The sequence below is a fragment of the Rhinolophus sinicus genome, linkage group LG04 (assembly GCF_036562045.2).
Source record: "Rhinolophus sinicus isolate RSC01 linkage group LG04, ASM3656204v1, whole genome shotgun sequence".
Classification (NCBI taxonomy): domain Eukaryota; kingdom Metazoa; phylum Chordata; class Mammalia; order Chiroptera; family Rhinolophidae; genus Rhinolophus; species Rhinolophus sinicus.
In genome coordinates, this window is record NC_133754.1 from 134,130,032 (window position 1) to 134,148,875 (window position 18,844).

The window sequence follows — 18,844 nt, forward strand, 5'->3', positions numbered from 1 at the left end:
CACCAAAAATTTCTGTACATCTCTCTTAGTGCATTTAAAATGCACTGTTTCTTTTTATAACTTTAAGTGTTTAATACTCAAAAAAGTCCTTGAGAGTAAATACCTTATCTCACTCTGGTCTTTTTTATTGTGTGAGATAGCTTCCAATTCTGTGTTTTCTATACAGTCAATGATGAGTAAATATTTGGTGACTATAATTAAAATGAGTTAATGACTGTGCTGTGAGTAATGCCTCAAAATTAGTCCCTTATCCCAAATAATCAGTTTATTTATAGAAATTAATCAGAATTATTTTGTATATTATTTTGACATTAATAGAGCGTTATTTTCATCTTTTAAAAGCATTGCCATCATCATAAGACTTTTGTTAATTCTTTTTATTGGAAAGATATTTGTTAAAATCTCTTAGTGAAATTTGATGTTTGGGCCTCATCATCATCCCATAATAACAAATCATTGCTTTTTTGGTTTGTTTTTTAGTCTCACAGTCTCTAATATTGCACTCTACTCAGGATTTCTTTTCCTATTCTATTGTCTTATTACTTAAAAAACATACTAGTTAATATTTACATTGCTCCTAAAAAGACTGATCTAAATTAACTTGGAATATACAAAATTATTGATTTTAAAATTTGCTGCACTCACTTTTGCCAAATATACATCATCTAAACAAATATATTTCATGCTTTTCTTCAATATGATAAAAAATAGGAAGAATCTTGACACCAAAATGCAGACACAAGAGTTTATTTCCAGTTCCTACCTTCTTGTTTCCTTTCAGTCAGCTTGGCATTTCTTTTTCTGCTTCCTATTTTCAACATTTATTTTAGTTTTCTTCTTGCGCCTGACGTGTGTGGTAGAATCTGACAATTTTATATGTTGCTTACAAAAAAGAGAAGAATGCTTTTCAGAAGATGTCACTGTTTGTAGTTAAATAAGCCACTTTTTATGATAAGAATTTTCTTATATTTATTCAGAGGTTTCTATTCTTTTCCCGTGTGACTCGATAATAGTCCCGCAATTCTAACCCTTCAGTGAAACTGTGTTTAGTACACAATTCAGGATATTTGCAGCATAAAATGTTCTTCACATAAGAAGAGATTAACTTTATAATAATAGCTTCTTTTGAATTAGGAAAAAATTTCTACAATAGAAAAGAAAACCACATGGGGAAATGTAATCATTGATGGTTTTGTGTAGACTGTAATTATTTCTTTGTTCTGAAGGTTTGCAGGTTTTGGTTAGAAAAATAAAGGGACTGCCACCACCATCCAGCCATGATTTCACTTAATGAGAAAGCATTGATAATTATCCAAGGTATTTCTTGATACCTTTTAAAGAATTTCTTTTTAGCAAACCTCTACCAACTAGAGATATCTTCCATAAAGATGTACAATTGCTTTGCTCAGTAGTATAATAAATCTCATGAAATCTGCGACCAAATAGTCTTGGATGGAATCCTATGTTACTATAAGCAAATTGCTTCACTCTCTGAAACTGTGGTCCCCTTACCTATAAAGTGAGGGAGCTGTAAAATTCAATAAGATTACATATATAAAATACCAACTAGTGCCTAACCCATAAATGGAACTAACAAGTATAAACTGCCTTCATTCTTAGAGAATTAAAACCTGCTCGATCCCAAAGAGGGTAGTGCTCATTTTGGAAATGTAAGAAGACGCTACAAATAAAGTGGATCACATTCACACTGGATTAAGTGAGAAGAAAATAATTTGTCCTGCATAGCAGAAAGTCCAGAGCACAGAAAGACACTCAATGTAGGATATCAGGATTTCTGCTCAAATTCTCTGTGAGTCCTTCCTTCTAGCCTCCTCATGTTGGCTTTTTGCCAAGCAACCACCCTCATAGTCAGTCACATAATGGATGCTACCAGGAACAAGGACAACTCATTTGTTCTTTTTTCTCACAACAGTGGGAGTCAAAATTATCCCTTAACCATGGCCTACTAGTCTGTCCCTTTGATGTGAGTAGGATATTGGGTCTTGTGGCCTCCACTGGACCAATCACAACCTTGTGTAGGTAAATAAGTATTGCAAACTTACAACCAGAAACTAAGGTTCAAAGACTTGCTAGACCACACTGCTAAAAAGGAGGAGAACTGGAATCAGAAAGCGAGTTGTCTAATGCCGAGTCCAGTGAACACTGCAGAGCCATCAAGTTTTATCCCTAGACTCAGAAATAAAGAAACATGCATGTATGTCTGCATATATCTATAAGTATATGTATATGTATACATGTAGATTACTTTAGCATTAGTATTAAAAAAATCATTTTTGAGACCTTAAGTTACATTTAATTGTTTCACATTTTCTCAAGAAGTTGACCTGTATAGCTTAAACGTTCTGCAACTCTTTAGTCTTGGCATATTTCTGAAATATTTTTTTTTTCAAATACCATTTAACTCATTTATATTCACCTTTCCAACAAAGTGATCTGTAGCTAAACATGTCTCTAGGATTAAGTTGATCTGGGTCTTGTTTATAGTACTCTTGTCAGTTGTCACCATTTGTACTTGGTTCTGATCTTCTTGTCTTCATTCCTCTCATTAATGCTTTATAGCAGCAAAATACTGCAGGTGAATTCCATAAGCATTATTGTATTTCACAGTCTCTGAGTTTTCTGGTTAGGGATTCAGGGGCATGCCAACAGGATACAGATGACAATTCGATTAGTGATTTTACTTAAGGTTAACTAATGGCTATTTTTCACAATGGAATTTTATACTGGATCCCTGAATAAAAGAATGTGCTTAAAAGTCTTCCATTTTTTTCTAAAATCAATCCCTATCACAGCAGTGATACCAACACAGCACGCAGAGCCCTGCATTGAGGAATCAACTTAGTTTTATACATATTGCAAAGTACTCTAGATACAACAAACCATCACCTGTTCTTTCTGTTCTTACCTGGAAGGATGATATTATGTCTTCTTCTGCACTCATCATCAGGGAAGCCCTTCAGATTTAACCAATTTTCAATCTATGCCTTCTAGATAACATTTGACCTGCTACCCAACACATACTTTTGATGCTACATAAATAATTAATCATAAGTTATATCCTCTTCCCGTGGCTGAGAAGTTCTCTAAAATATACCCAAGCTATAACGAATCTGGAAGCCAGAGCCCTGACCTTAGAATCAAAGGCAGACCTCCCATAATGTAGGGCAGATAGGAACCAATTAAGTTCTGTGCATCTACTTCCTGTCATTTAAAGCTAAACTGTAGTCATCTACCCAGATGGACAAATCAGATACTTTCCATTGAGATAAGACTAATTATGGTCACCCTCAACCCAATAGTAGCATAAGGTTTCTATTCAGTTCATTTTTATTTCAGAACATGTCAAGATTCGAGACTAGGTTGAAACAAACCTGATGTTTTCATTTGGGTTCATTTCCCTCAGGAACTCTATTCTGCTTAAGTACAAAATCTTAGGTATTCCAAATTGAGTCACCAAAATTGTTTATGGAGAAGAAATTAACTAAAATTCTCAAGACCGATTTTATTTAGAGTAAGAGAAAACTAAGATGATATACTTTCTATTTTCATGTCTACCAGCGACTTTGTCTATCTTAAATTAAAAAAAAATTAACTTCTATGTGGTTCAATGTATATTACATGAATAAAAGAGAAGCACATTTTAAAAAAATACTAATAATTTAAACTTATTTGACAAAGGGCTACAAAAATCCCCATATGAGAGCTAATTTCCAGTAAAATTTTATGTGGATACTTAGGTTAGGGTAGAAGAATTAACAAAATTTATGTTTTACCCATGTTTGCCCTAAAGTAAAACCTAGCCAGACCATCAGCTCTAATGCATCTTTTGGAGCAAAATTAATATAAGACCCAATTAATGTAAGACTGGGTCTATAATATAATATAATATAATACCAGGTCTTATATTAATTTTTGCTCCAAAAAATGCATTAGAGCTGATGGTCTGGCTAGGTCTTACTTTCGGGCAAACACAGTAAATTTTCTTTGATTTTATGGTATATATTTTCAACCAATTTAATTGCATAGTGTGTATTGATGACTAAAAATTACCCACTGGAAACTATGAAAGAGTGAAGAAATACAAAGCTACATGTCTATGTAAAATTAAAATAATAACTAAGCTCAACCAGATATGAAAAAAAGCATTTATAACTAGAAATACTAACAAACAGAAATGTCTATTTTTACTCCCTACAAAGTCAGAAACTCCTAATAGTCTTCCTGTGTTCTTTTATTGTGCAGCACCTAGTTGAAATTATTCTTTTTCTGTATTAGTCCTTGCCTGGGTTTAAGAGATTCCAGTATCAGAAATCTTGATGCTATGCAATTTCCTGCTCCCTAACAGAGTGGTGAGATGATGATGATGATGATGATGATGATGATGATGATGATTTTCCCTGAAGCTTGTTTGGGCTGTGACTATGAAAAAGAAGAAAGATAACAAGTAAACATATAGAAAGGGAGCATTCATTCATGTAATAACCATTTAACAAGAAAGGAGTGGTGACAGGAAAAGGAAGTCAAGGTAGAATGTAACATTCGTTAAGGAGAGAAGAAAAATAATAACATGTAGAGATGAGAGGTGTGGTTAAGTGGGTCAACAGATTCCAGTCAAAGGCCTCCAGGAACACACCTGTAGTTGAAAAGTTCAGTTTATTGCTTCTGACAGCATTGTAACACACATACGTGGGAATTATGAGGGATTTCAGTAAGAGGGTGTTAGGATTTGTTACAGGATTTGTGTTTGTGTTGAATTTGGGCAGGGAGAGTGTAAGAATATGGGGCTTTGCTCTGAATTAGATGCTGCCAGAAAGTGGGGGTAACTATAATTGGGTATCTTAACCTTACCTAGGAGAAAAAACCAAGTGAGGCAAAAGCTGTCACGAGTAAAGAAGCAACTATACAGTCACTGATATTAGCCAGGATGGGAGATGATTGGTCATTTTTCAGTTTTGACAATGTTCATGTTTTTATCTATTTTCAGACATGATTATAGAGTGGTCTTGTTTTGTCCAGATCCATCATGGTCAAAAAATGACCTTGTCTAATGTTGCTATTCTGTGAAATGATTTGCATTCAGTAAGACTTAGCTGTGAGGACCAGGCCGTTTGGTAGCAACAGCAAGGCCTGAGTGACAGTAGTAGGCCAGCCCCTAGATATCAGGTGTTACTTTTCTCTTTCTTAGGAGCACATTAAGATCCAGGTAAGAAAAAGAAAAATAGTTAACATTCATTTATCTAACACATATTACATGCCAGACACTTTGCTACATGCTTTAAGTGCGTGATTTAATTTAACATTCACAACAACCCTATGAAGTAAGTACTCTTATTCTATACATGTTACTAATGAGGAAAATAAGGTTTAGAGAAATCAAAGTTACTATCCCATTTAAGGTGGCATAAGCTGTAAAATGTCGGGATGAGAAAGGCCTGTCTGACTTCAGAGCCAATGTGTTTCATTATTAACTTACAAAAGAAAGTGGATATGAGGGTATTGACATAGTGTTAAGAGATAAGCATCTCCATTAAACTGTAAGATACATGAGGGCAGAGATACCACATTTTTCATCTCTGATTTTTTTAGTGACTTGCCTACAATGATACTGAATTAATATGGAGTGATCAGTTACATGGGTGATGTGTGAACTGACGGATAGAATCAAAAGTTCACAATTGATCAGGGTCATGACTAATATAATTTTACTCTGTGTCCCAGGACATAGGAAGAAACCTTAAAATGTAAAAAATAGCAATCATTCAGCTTTTGGATTTCCAAAAGATGAGTTTTACAACAAAATTCCACATATACGTTCTTAAAGGTAGAGAACTACACGTATCGTAGTTTTCACATGAGAACATGGAAGTTCGGGTATGTTAAGTCCCAACCCAAAATTGTGTAACTAGTGAATGGCCAAACATGGGCTTGCCTTTTAGCCTTCCCAACTTTCGGTCCAGTGGACTGTCCTCCAAACTGTAAGTGTTTAGATGCCGATAGATGTTCTCTATCCCCCTTCAAAAATATGGAAATACAGGTATAATATTGGGAAACACTGTACAAATGCTTTTAGAACCATTGTCCCACTGTCCCACTCTGGAGCCCAGCTCCCTACTTTAGAAGGTGAAATCAAACCCATATGAGTCAATTTGTGAGCTCAATTCTTGTTTGTCTTTACACATTCCTCTTATCTGTCCCTATTTGATAGAGCAATACTTAAATATTTATACAAGTTTACAAAGCTGGACGAAATTATATGTTATCTTCCCCCCCTTTAAACTAGACTTCAAATAACGTAATTATCATTTTCATGTGTGGATTTTCCCTCTGGATATGATTTTTAAAGATTTTATCTGACCTTGAATAAAGTAATATCTGTGATCTCAATCCATTACTGCAAATATCAGTCATTTCTATAATACTGAGCATGTTAATTTAGCATAATCTGGCACCAAAAAAACTAAATAAAAAAGTAAAAGGAAAAAAAAGCTTGACTTGGTCACTCACGATCATTTATTTATATCTAATGAAAGGTTTGCCTGTAGAATTTTACAGTCAGGTCATAAACCTTTATATAGACAGGTAAAATAGAGGACTAGAACATTTTGTTGACAGGTAAATGTGAATCAATCTGGTTTCATTCAAAGGAAAATAATCAAGCTCTCTTCAAATAACATAAAATGCAAAAATGATTGCCTGTTGGAAAGAAGGGGGACTTAACTGCTTCTCTTCTCAGAGTCATGATTGCCATATTCTACATGAGGGAACGTGTGCTGCAGCTTATCCTGTGCTTCTCTGCAGTCTCTGATATTTATTAACAGATTTTATGTAGTGGTTCTTCCCCTTCTTCCCTCCTCCAGTGTAAATTAGTTTTCCCAAGTCCACATCTAGCCTTCATTTTCTGAATCAGTCTTACAAAAAGGGTGATTATTTCATTATTGGTTTGAAGAGTCTTTTATATTAAGCGGTACAGCTCTGGTTTCAGGCAGGCATTTAACATACCCTCTATTTGTTTTATTCTTTGTCTTGTCATCTTAATTAAAGCCCCCTAAGATTGAGTCTTTTGTAGTAACAAACAAGAATAAAGGGAAATTATGAATCACTGCTTTCACAGAAAAGGCAGTATTCATCAGGGAGTCCTGGTGGGATTGAAGAAGGGTAGACTTCAGATGTGTGAAAACAATTGTACTCATCTATGAAAAACCTTTTCATAACTAGCATACCTGTCTTTCAAGTCTCCTATTAGGCTAATACCTAAATAATGTTCCTCTTTTTGGTCTTAAGCTTTACTATATTGGTTGTCCTAAGATTTTTTTCAGCACGTAAGTTTATTTTTTCATATGAAAACTGCACTCTTGCTTTCTCCCAAATACTTTCTAATTTTTTCTTACAGTTTTTTTTTTCATCATTGCCATATGTCATTTAACATTAACTCTCTGATTTATGGAATTTATAGACACTGTCCTAGATTCCTGATTGTGAACAGATATGGCGGAAGTACAGGTGTCATGCCCTTGTTTTTAGATTCAGGTGATTCAAAATAACCTAAAAGCCCTAGTCTCACTGTCTTTCCATTCCTCTAATCATACTTTGATACTTTTTTTTTCAAAAGCAGCACAAGAATTAGGTTCACTAAGTAGAATTCAGTTTATATTGGGCCAACATGAAAATGGTCTCATGTAACCCGTGTTTCTTCTTAATGCACAAATCAACTTTTCTGTTATCTGTGAAAATCAAAGAGATCCAAAATACCTAACTTTGTAGTATCCTAAATGCTAATCATGATTATATGTTTAGTTATATCTTATTTATATATCTTTGTTCACATCTGTATGTCTTTGACATAATAAACTGATTCAAACAACTGAAGTTTGAATTTGATTCTTATGTGGCTTTGGGTTCATATATCCAATAATAAGCTATAACCATATTACAATATGTGATAAATGGAGAACTGAAATGTTGCCTTCAACTTTAGATATGGTATATAGTGTACTTAGATAGGGAACTATAAAATATGTTCATTATCTGTTGCTCTGTAACAAATTATCCCAAAACATAGCCAGCCTAAAACAACAAATTTTTATTATCTCATAATTTCTGGGTCATGAATCAAGGTGTTGCAGTTGGGTACCTCTGATTCAAAATCTCTCACAAGACTGAAATCTGGGTGTCTGCCAGGACTGGGGTCATTTCAAGGCCTCAACTGAAGAGAATGCATGTCCAAGTACTAACATGACTTTGGGCAGGGCTCAGAGATCCATTTTCAAGCTCATTCACTGACAGTTGACAAACCGCAAGTATTCTCTGTTGTAAGCCAGAGATGTTATTCCTTGCCACATACAAGTAAGTCTTTTTATAGGTCTGTTTACCACATAGCAGCTCACTTTCCCCAGACCAAGGGCTCTGAAAACGAAAGACTGAGAGAGGACGAGAAAGAAGGAAGCCAGTCTTTTTGAAATCCATTTTCACCAGCAACCTCCCATCACTTTTGCAGCATTCTTTTTGTTAGAAGCAAGTCACTCAATCTAATCCACACTCAAGGAGAGGGCATTACCAAGTGCACACATGCCAGGAGATAAGGATCTTTGAGATCCATTTTAGAAGCTGTCTACTACAGGCCACCCTTTGGCCCCCAAGAGGTTCATGTCCCTCCCACATATAAATAAATAAATAAATAAATAAATAAATAAATAAATAAATAAATAAATAAATAGAAATTTAAAAACTTACTGTCTCCCCGAGTCCCCATAGTCTCATTCCATTGTAATAAACCAGGACATGCTAGGTTATGTTGCAGTAACAACTCTAAAATTTTGATGACTTAAAACAACATAGTTTTATTTCTCAATCATACATGCATTTTAATAAAATGCATGCCATCGCAAGTTGGCTAAGGATTCTTTTTCTGTTGCGCTCACTCAGGAAGTCAGCAAGATCACTGGCGCTGAATAAAGGGAAGAGCATTTGAATACTGGCTATCAAAATCTTTTCCATGGAAGTGACATGTATTGCTTATGTGCAAATAGCAAGGCCACACTATTTTTAAGGGAACAAGGAAGTACTCTGTACCATGTGCCTGAAAACAACAGGAACAGAAATTTCAATGAACAGCCCAAAACACTAACAAAATGGGTAGTTAAATGAGGTGGACAATTAAGTTTGCGAACTTGTTGCAACACTGTTCCTAAACTTTTCTGATATCAGAGGGATTATTCATTATGAATTTGTACCAACTGAACAAACAATTAACCAAGTTTACTATTTGGAAATGCTGAAAAGGCTGCGTGAAAAAGTTAAACAACCTGAACTTTTCGCCAGCAATTCATGGCTCTTGCATCACGACAATGCACCAGCTCACATGGCACTGTCTGTGAGGGAGTTTTTAGTCAGTAAACAAATAACTGTATTGGAACACTCTCCCTACTCACCAGATCTGGCCCCCAGTGACTTCTTTTTTTTACACAAAGATAAAGGAAATATTGAAAAGAAGACATTTTGATGACATTCAGGACATCAAGGGTAATACGATGACAGCTCTGATGGCCCTTCCAGAAAAAGAGTTCCAAAATTGTTTGAAGGGTGGACTAGGTGCTGGCATCAGTGCATAGCTTCCCAAGGGGAGTACTTTGAAGGTGGCATAGTGATATTCAGCAATGAGGTATCTAGCACTTTTTCTAGGATGAGCTCGCAAACTTAATTGTCTGACCTTGTGTATTTCACCTCTACCTAATTAAGTACATACCAAAATGATTTGGGGCTAAATTTTGATATTTAACTAATTCCATAAATATTTATCATGTATTATTATATATGAGGCTTATGCAAAATACCAAGGCCTAAAAACAGAGAAATAAGCAATCCCTACCATATGGTTTCTCAGTGTAGTGAGCCAAGAGATAAGTATATAGATAATTGCAAAGTAGAAATCATTATAAAATTGTTTAAGACATTCTAGAGGCATCTAACACAAACTTGAAGAAAGAGGAGATCAGAGAGAACATCTTGGAGTAGATGAACTATGATGAGTTCTGACAGAGATGTAGAAATAGTCCAGTTAAAGAAAGTCAAGACAGAAATTTTCGTCTTTTTTTTTTAAATAAAATGCATTAATGGTGATTATCTTTTAGGAAAAAAAGCCTAATTCTTCATCATCCTAGTTAACTACTGCCTTACCTGATCAAGTAATTGGGCAACTGTGCACCTAGACTTTCTTATCTGTAAAATGAGAAGCTTTAATTAGATGTTGTCCAAGATTCCTTGCAGCTATAAAACTCTGTGATTATTCCTGGCTCTAGAGAATATTTTTTCAATAGCTCCTTCTATAGGATAATTGTAAAATAATTACCTTGTAAAGCATTAATTTACTAAACCAGTTCAGTAAACACCTACCGGACATTTCCATATCTGAAAATAGTGGAATTGTATTTCCATTCCTGCTGAGATACAAAATTAATCACAAAAAGAATATGATATAGTTTAAAATAGACTGATACGACGTAGTTCTTCATCACAGCAAACTTATGCTCTTGTGACATTTTTCACCTTTAATATACCACCCTAGACATTTCTAATGATTCTCATATATGATGAGACTCTTTCTATTTTATGTGTTGGTTTTGTTTATTTGCTTGTGAAAAGACTCCAACCCCATGCCACACCCACCCACACACAAAATTTATTTTGCACTGAAATTCTATTACCAGGTTGATTTGCACCGACAATATTTCACTGAATTCCATGCTCTTTGTTAGATCCTCCACTCTCCATGGATCTTCCTAGTGCCAGGGAAATTCCTTGGCCTTAACTTTCAAGTCTTCACCACTCACAGCACAACCATCATTCTTCTACTAGTCAATTGAGTCCTGGATCAGGAGTCTTCCTTTTTCCACTTTAAGTCTTCATTCCCGCTCTCCTCTTCCGCTGGTCTAACCTAGACGTTGAAAGCAAATCTCCCTACCAAGCACTGGCAAAGATGTGATACAACAGGAATGCTTATATATTTCAGGGAGTATAATTGCTACAGCCACTTTGGAAAACAGTTTGGCATTCTCTACTGAAGTTGAACATATGTCTGCCAGATGATCCAGCGATTTCACTTCTCATTATATACAACATTTTTGTACCAAGAAATGTCTACAAGGATGTTTATTGCAGCATTAATTGTAATTGCTCTAAACTGGATATGGCCCAATGTCCATCAGAAACAGAATGGCTGTATAAAGTGTGATACACTCAAATGATATTTGAAAAACGGCAACATGAATAAAAATCAGTGAGTGTAATGTTAAGTAAAGAACTCAGACACAAAGTAATATGCACTACATAATTATATTTATATAATGTTTCAGGCAGCTCTAAACTATAGGGTTAGAAATCAAGATAATGTTTGTTTACTATTGGGGAAGGGGAGAATTTGGATTGGGAGGGAGCATGGAGATTGTGTAGTACTGTAAATGTTTTATATTTTGAGCTGGGTGGTGGTTACCCTGGTGTTTGCTTTTATATGATTCATTGTTTATGCACTTTTCTATAAGTGCACTGTATTTTGATTTAAAAAACAAATTTTAAAGGAGTTGGCCATCCAGGAAATCCTACTCATTTTTTAAAGAAACCATGTGGAAACACATACAAACCTACAAAAAATAAAATAATTAAAACAAAAATCCTCTCATTCTTTAGTGATGAGAGGCACAATTGATTTCTCATTTTGTATATCCTGCCATATGTGTTATGAGAAACACTTGTATTCCTCGAGCCTTCATCATTGTAGAATATTTTTCTTAAGTTTCTATGTTAGTTGCAATATGATTTAAGATAGGATTTGTTGTTGTTTAGTTAACAAAGCTCCGAACCTCTATCTATCTATCTATCTATCTATCTATCTATCTATCTATCTATCATCTATCTGTCTACCTATCTATCTATCTATCTATCTGTCTGTCTGTGTGTATATATATATATATATATATATATATATATATATATATATATATGGTGACATTAGAAAAAGAACAAAAGAAGAGAGTTAGGGGTGGAAGAGAATGAAAGAAAAGGAAAGAAAAAAAAAGAAGCAGAAGCAGAGATATGAATGATATATTACTTAGGGAGTCGAACATGTTTGATAAAACAAAGCTTAAAAACATACACTCTTCCTCATCTATTCCGGCCTTCTACTGTACAGTCTACATGTGAAATAAGGATTTGACAATTTTGCAAGATAAGGAACTTTACTTATTTCAAATTTTATATTTTCCTAAATGTTTGCTTACCTGGTGTTGATTATCTAGTATAAATTTGTACCTATGAAATGTAAGAATGATAACTAAAGAAAAAGATGCAAAAAAATCAAAATAAAGGAAAATGAAATCCTCCTAATGAAATCTCTTTAATATGTAATTTTAAACTACTTTAAAGGATCATGATTCCTTTTGCTAATATAGAATCTGTGTTACAATAACATACTATTTTGATAATCAGGATTTTTTTTTTTTTTTTTTTGGTGCTTTAGGATAAGATTAGCAACAGAAAGAAATGTAATGCGAAGTAAACTTTTTTTCTAATTGAAACAGCATTATAAAAAAACATTATAGCATGTACATTAAACCCCAGCATTTCTATTAAAATAACTTTTTTTTTTTGGTTCAAGTATTTTAATTAAAGTATGCCTATTACATGTAATAGCATAAGGAGTCATTACTAAAATTTGGAATTTTCATATAGTAACAGAAGGGATGCCACATAGCATAGATAAAAATTATAGTGACGAAATCCAAAGTATTTTTGATGAGTCAGAATGTAAAAGATACATGATTTGACTCTCGCTAACTTAATTTAAAAATAATAAAAATAAAAAGATATTTTTCTGACATAAAACACACTAAATGAAAGGTACTTATGAGATATTATTATTTCTGTGGGGGGGGGAACCTAGATTTATGATCAAAGTAAATGGAAACCTTCAAAACTTCTTAGAACTGTTTTCTGTGCACATCTGTAAATACAGAAATACCTCGTTTTATTGTTTTTAACAGATGCTGCTTTTTTTGTTGTTGTTCAGGTTAAAGATTTGGGCAACCCTGCATTGTGCAAGTTTGTTGGCACCACTTTTCTAATATCATTTGTTCACTTTGTGTTTCTGTCATACTTTGGCAATTCTCACAAAATTTCAAACTTTTTCATCATTATTTTCTTTGTTTTGGTGAATTGACATCCATGATCTTTGATGTTATTATTGTAATTATCTTGGGGTGCCATGAACAGTGCCCATATAACATGGGGAACATAATCGATAGATATTCATATTATGACTGCTCTACCGACCAGCCATTCCCCCACTGCTGTCCCTCTCCTCTTGCCTCCCTGCTCCCTGCGACACAACAATGTTGAAATTAGGCCAATTCACAATCCCACAATGCCCTCTAAGTGCTCTAGTGAAAGGAAGAGTCATATCTCACATTTTAAAGAGAAGCTAGAAATGATTAAGCTTAATGAGGAAGACATGGCAAAAACCAAGGTAGGCTGAAAGCTAGGCCTCTTGCACAAAACATTTAGCCAAGCTGTGAACTAAAAGGAAAAAAATCTTGAAGGAAATTTCAAGTGCTATTCCAGTGAACAAACACATGATAAGAAAGCAAAATGGCCTTTTGCTGATATGGAGAAAGTTCTAATGGTCCGGATAGAAGATCAAACCAGCCACAACATTCCCTTAAGTGAAAGCCTAATCTAAAGCAAGGCCCTAATTCTTTTCAATTTTATAAAAGCTGAGAGAGGTGAGGAAGCTGTGGACATAAAGTTGGAAGCTAGCAGAGGTTGGTGCATGAGATTTAAGTTAAGAAGCTGTCTCTGTAACACAAAGTAGAAGTAAGGAGTAAGTGCTGACACACAAACTATAGCAAGTTATCCAGTAGATCGAGTGAAAATAATTCATGAAGCTGGCTTCACTAAACAACAGATTTTCATTGTAGATGGAACAGCCTTACGTATATTGGAAGAAGGTTGCCGTCTAGGACCTTCATAGAGAGGAGAAACCAATGCCTGATTTCAAAGCTTCAGAGGACAGGCTAATTCTCTTGTTAGGGGCTAATGCACCTGGTGACTCTAAGTTGAAGCCAATGCTTATTTACCATTCTAAAAATCCTAGGGCTCTTAAAAATTATGCTTAACCTACTCTTCCCGTGCTATATAAATGGAACAACAAAGCCTGAATGACAACATATCTGTTACAACATGGTTTACTGAATATTTTACATCCATGGTTGAGACCTACTGCTCAGGAAAAAAAAAAAAAAATCCTTTCAAAATATCACAGCTCATTGACAATGTGCTTGGTCACCCAAGAGCTCTGATGGAGTTATACAATGAGATTAATGTTGTTTCCGTGCCTACTAATACAACATCCATTCTGCAGTCTATGGACCAAAGAGTAATTTCAACTTTCAAGACTTATTATTTAAGAAATACATTTTGTCAGGCTATACCTGCTACAGATAGTGATTCCTTTGATGGATCTGGTCAAAATAAATTAAAAACCTTCTGGAAAAGATTTACCATTTTAGATGTCATTAAGAACATACATGATTCAAGGGAAGAGGTCAAAATATCAGCATTAAGAGGAGTTTGGAAGAACTTGATTCCAACCCTCATGAGGGGTTCAAGACTCCAGTCAAGGAAGTAACTACAGATGTCATGGAAACAGCAAGAGAACTGAAATTAGAAGTGGATCCTGAAGATGTGACTTGATTGCTGCAATCTCATGATAAAACTGACACAGATGAGGATATGCGTCTATGGATGAAAAAATATAGTGGTTTCTTGACTTTGGAATCTACTCCTGGTGAGGAAGCTGTGAAGACTGTTGAAATGACAGTAAAGGATTTGGTAAGTTACACAACCTTAGTTGGTAAAGCAGCAGCAGGGATTGATAAGATTGACTTCAACCTTGAATGAAGATCTCCTGTGGATAAAAAGCTATCAAGCAGTATCATATACTGCAGAGAAATCATTTGTGAAAGGAAGAGTCAATCTATATAGCAAACTTCACTGGTATCTTAGATTAAAAAATTGTCAGAGCCACCCCAGCCTTCAGCAACCACCACCCTGATCTGTCAGCAGCCATCAACATCGAGGCAAGAGCCTCCCCCAGCAAGATTACAACTCGCTGAAAGCTCAAATGATAACATTTTTTAGCAATAAAGTATTTTTTATTAAGATATATACATGTTTTTTTATAGATATAATGTCTTTGCACACTTCATAGACTATAGTATAGGGTAAAAATAAATTTTATAAGTGCTGGGGAGCCAAAGAATGCCTGTGATTTGCTTTATTGTGATATTCGCTTCATTGTGGTAGTTTGGAAGTAAACATGCAATATCTCCAATGTATGCCAGTATTATAAATGGTATCAGACCAGATTATACTTCACCACGGACAGTTCTGCTCTCTAAAGTTATTGACTGTAGCTCTTACACTTTTCTTGACACAACAATTAGTTAACACTTTAGCAGAAATGGAAATGAAAGAGCCCATACTGTTATAAAAGTTTCCTTATCATTTGTTTTATTCTCTCACCCACATCAGGCATGTCCTGTGAGTTGGAATGTGCTCACTTGGCTAAACCAATTTCCAAAAGCCCATTTTCTCCTGCTTATAAGAATTTATGATCCATTTTTTCATCCTTAGTCTTCAGAAAACAAAATTGAGGCTTCCTAATAATTTGTACTTTGACCACAACAGGAAGCTCAGTTGACCTAAACATTAAGCATGAGTGAGAAAGAATTATTATTATTTTTTAATATCTCCAGCTGATGTTAATACTGTTGTTTCCTCTATTAGATCAGCAGGTCATTAGATTAGATTGATATTTGTACTCAGAAAGGAAAGTTAGCATTGCGATGGTCTGAGAAGCAGAATAGTTGTCTGAATATCCATGAAATTTTTAAAAAATGTCTTCAAGTGGCAAATCTACTTTGCATTTGTGTGACAATACAGAGACGAGCAATTTCCCAAGGTACATTATATGTTAACACTGATGTGAGTGAACTGCAAATTTATTAAAGCTCCCATAAAATCTAGCCTAAATGTACCATTCAGCAGTAATCTAAATGAGTCATGGATCAGAGTTTGAGGATTTTAAATTCAGGTTAAAAGGCAGCTGCTTGCCTGACAGAAGAATGTTCCTCTAATTAAGAGGAAGCGAAAAGATCTGATCATCTCCTTGATAGTTTCCTTACTTAAGTAGGGCTCAAAGTAAAAGAACTATGTGTTTGAAAATTAGGTTCTGCCAAACAGGATTAAATTTAACCAATAAATGGATAATAGTGAAGAGACAGATGGGTGACATTTATGAAGAGACCTTTCAGAAGTGGTCTCAAACAAGTGGTTACCCAAAAGGAGTGGGTGCACAGTGTGTTTTGGGCTATAGAAGAAAGAGGAGAAATCTCGGTATGTCTCAAATAAATACATGGCGGCACACTGACTGACACCTGATATTGCTTGTCAGATGTCTCTATTCTTCTCAAAACTTCAAAAACTATTTCATTTTACTATGAGAAGAGCAAAAGGTCTTGGGATCTGTGATTGGTTATTGTTTTGAAAAGGAAAGAAAATTACCTTTATTTTCTCTCCTTGGCATTAAGTCCCCAGTGGAGGTCCAAAGGACATTTCAAATTATGGCAACTGCATCAAGGAGCTTTTAAGTCTGTTACTTCTGATGAAGGTTTTACAATGCTCTCACCATCTTACCAAAAAACTTCACGTAGAAGTCTAAAAAACCGTTTTGCAAAAATGGTTCAATGTTACCTCTTGCTTTGAACTCCTAAGCAAATTCAGTTTCTACCTTTAAGGTATTCAAAAGGAATTTGGAAGCCTGTTCTGTTAATATAGGAAGCCTTACATTGCACCCCAAAGGAATAACTGTGTTTAGAATAGTATTTCCTAGGAAAATCACATGGTGCATTTTATCCTATACAATTCAAGTTATTAAAAAATATAGAGATGGTCATTATGTGTCATATACTGTGTCGGGGCTCAGCTAAAACCTGGAAGGAGATAAAATCAGTTGTTGTAGAATACTATAGTTTGCAGTCTAGTGGGAGAGAGCAAACAAATCGAACAGTCACAGTCTGGGCAGTTTAAGCATTGTAAAAAACACCTAGCATTCTTAATGACATAACTGAAATTTATTTCTCATTTACATAAAACTCCAGTGCCAATAGATGTTCTTAATCAGGATGGGGTGTTAGGGGTCATCTTTGTAACACTCTAGTGTGAATAGACTTTATTAGTGCGTTGAGGGGTCAACCTGAAAGCTGTAACTGAAGGACCAGGCTTTTTCCGTCTTATGGGTCTTTCCTCCTCTACATCCTCAGGGATTCAACGTGTGGGTAGGGAACCTCTAATGAAGGATCATGTATGAGATGATTTTAAGGCCAGGCCTGATAGTGGCATGATTTGTATCTAGCTGTACTGAATTCAGTCACATGATCACATCTATCTGCAAAATATAGTCTGGCTTGGTAACAGGAGGAAAAAAGAAACAGTTTGGTTAACAAATAGCCAGTTTCTGTGACACCAGGTAATGTGATAAGATATAATAAAGAACTACACAGAGCTGTTGAGCATCTAGGAGATACATCTAAGTGAGACATGGAGGGGACAGAAGGCCAGGGAAGTCTTGCTACATGAGATGACAACTTCCCAGGGAACTGAAGAAGAAAACAGTTGAACAAGTGAAGAGGAATTGATAAAAAAAAAAAAAAAAATGTGGTCTAGACAGCAGGAAACAATTCTGAAGATGAACAAGGATCATTAAGATGGAGTTTAAAGTTTGTAAAATGATTCTATGAAAGAATTAAGACATAGAGTATTTTTTATATGTTCAAGAGGTGTGGATTTAAAATAATAATGAGATATTTTTACATAAATGTAGTGCTTATAAAATTTACAATTCTTCTCTGCAAGCTAGTCCCAGGAGCAGTAGGACAGACAAGGATTTGCTTTAGCTTGGCTGCCAGGGCTTAAGTGATTCCCTGAACACCTTAGGGGGCATCCAGTTCCATAAATGTCAAAGGAAGGGGATTTCGAAATGTATTATGTAATTTCAGGAAGCAACAAATTAAGACATTCAGTAGACTTGATGAAATAGATGTTGTAAGAAGATAACTTAGCCAATTTATATTACACACGATAGTCTGAATTCAAAATTTTAGTGAATAGTCAATATGCACTGCTTCATAGCATGTGGACAAAAGAAATGTTCATGTTGATTTTTGAAATTTCATAATTTCAGTTAAAGATTATATTACATATAATTGTTACCAGCTTTTCATTAATCATCTTGCTTTCTCTCCTCTCTGTCCCAATCCCTCTTAAAACAGGGGATGATCGAAGTTTGATATCTTGAAGACAATTTAGGGTTCGAAATATTTTTTTTAATAATTTTTATTTCTTTCTAATTAGGTTTTGAACTTCCTGAGGCCAGGGACTGTGTCTGAAAACACCTATAGTGGATAACACACAAGGTAAGTCTACAACACATCTTAACCCCTCCCTTCTTCGGGTAAGGTAAGTCTACAACACATCTTAACCTCATCCCTTTTTTGAGTCCTAGCACCTAATATAGTGCCTGATATATAATTGATGCTCAACAAATATCAGTTAGGATGTATGGATGGTTGGAAAGAATATTCAAACATTATATTCTATTCACTTGGTATTCCTCATAAAAATATAAGCTTGAATACTTCTTGACTATGGGTAACCATTTTTTTTTTTTCTTTTATAAATGGAATTACATCCAATGGAATGACTAGGAAATGATCTG

General features: G+C 34.9%; 1 protein-coding gene across 44 annotated transcripts in view; it reads left to right on the plus strand.

Moving 5' to 3' along the window:
• Window positions 1-18,844, plus strand: part of PTPRD (protein tyrosine phosphatase receptor type D) — a 2,063,955-nt gene that overhangs the window by 1,274,379 nt on the left and 770,732 nt on the right. For all 44 annotated transcript variants that reach the window (XM_074330405.1, XM_074330404.1, XM_074330420.1 and 41 more), the window contains one exon: window positions 18,481-18,542. The gene's annotated coding sequence lies outside the window, so the exon portion shown is untranslated. The remainder of the gene's footprint in view (window positions 1-18,480; window positions 18,543-18,844) is intronic.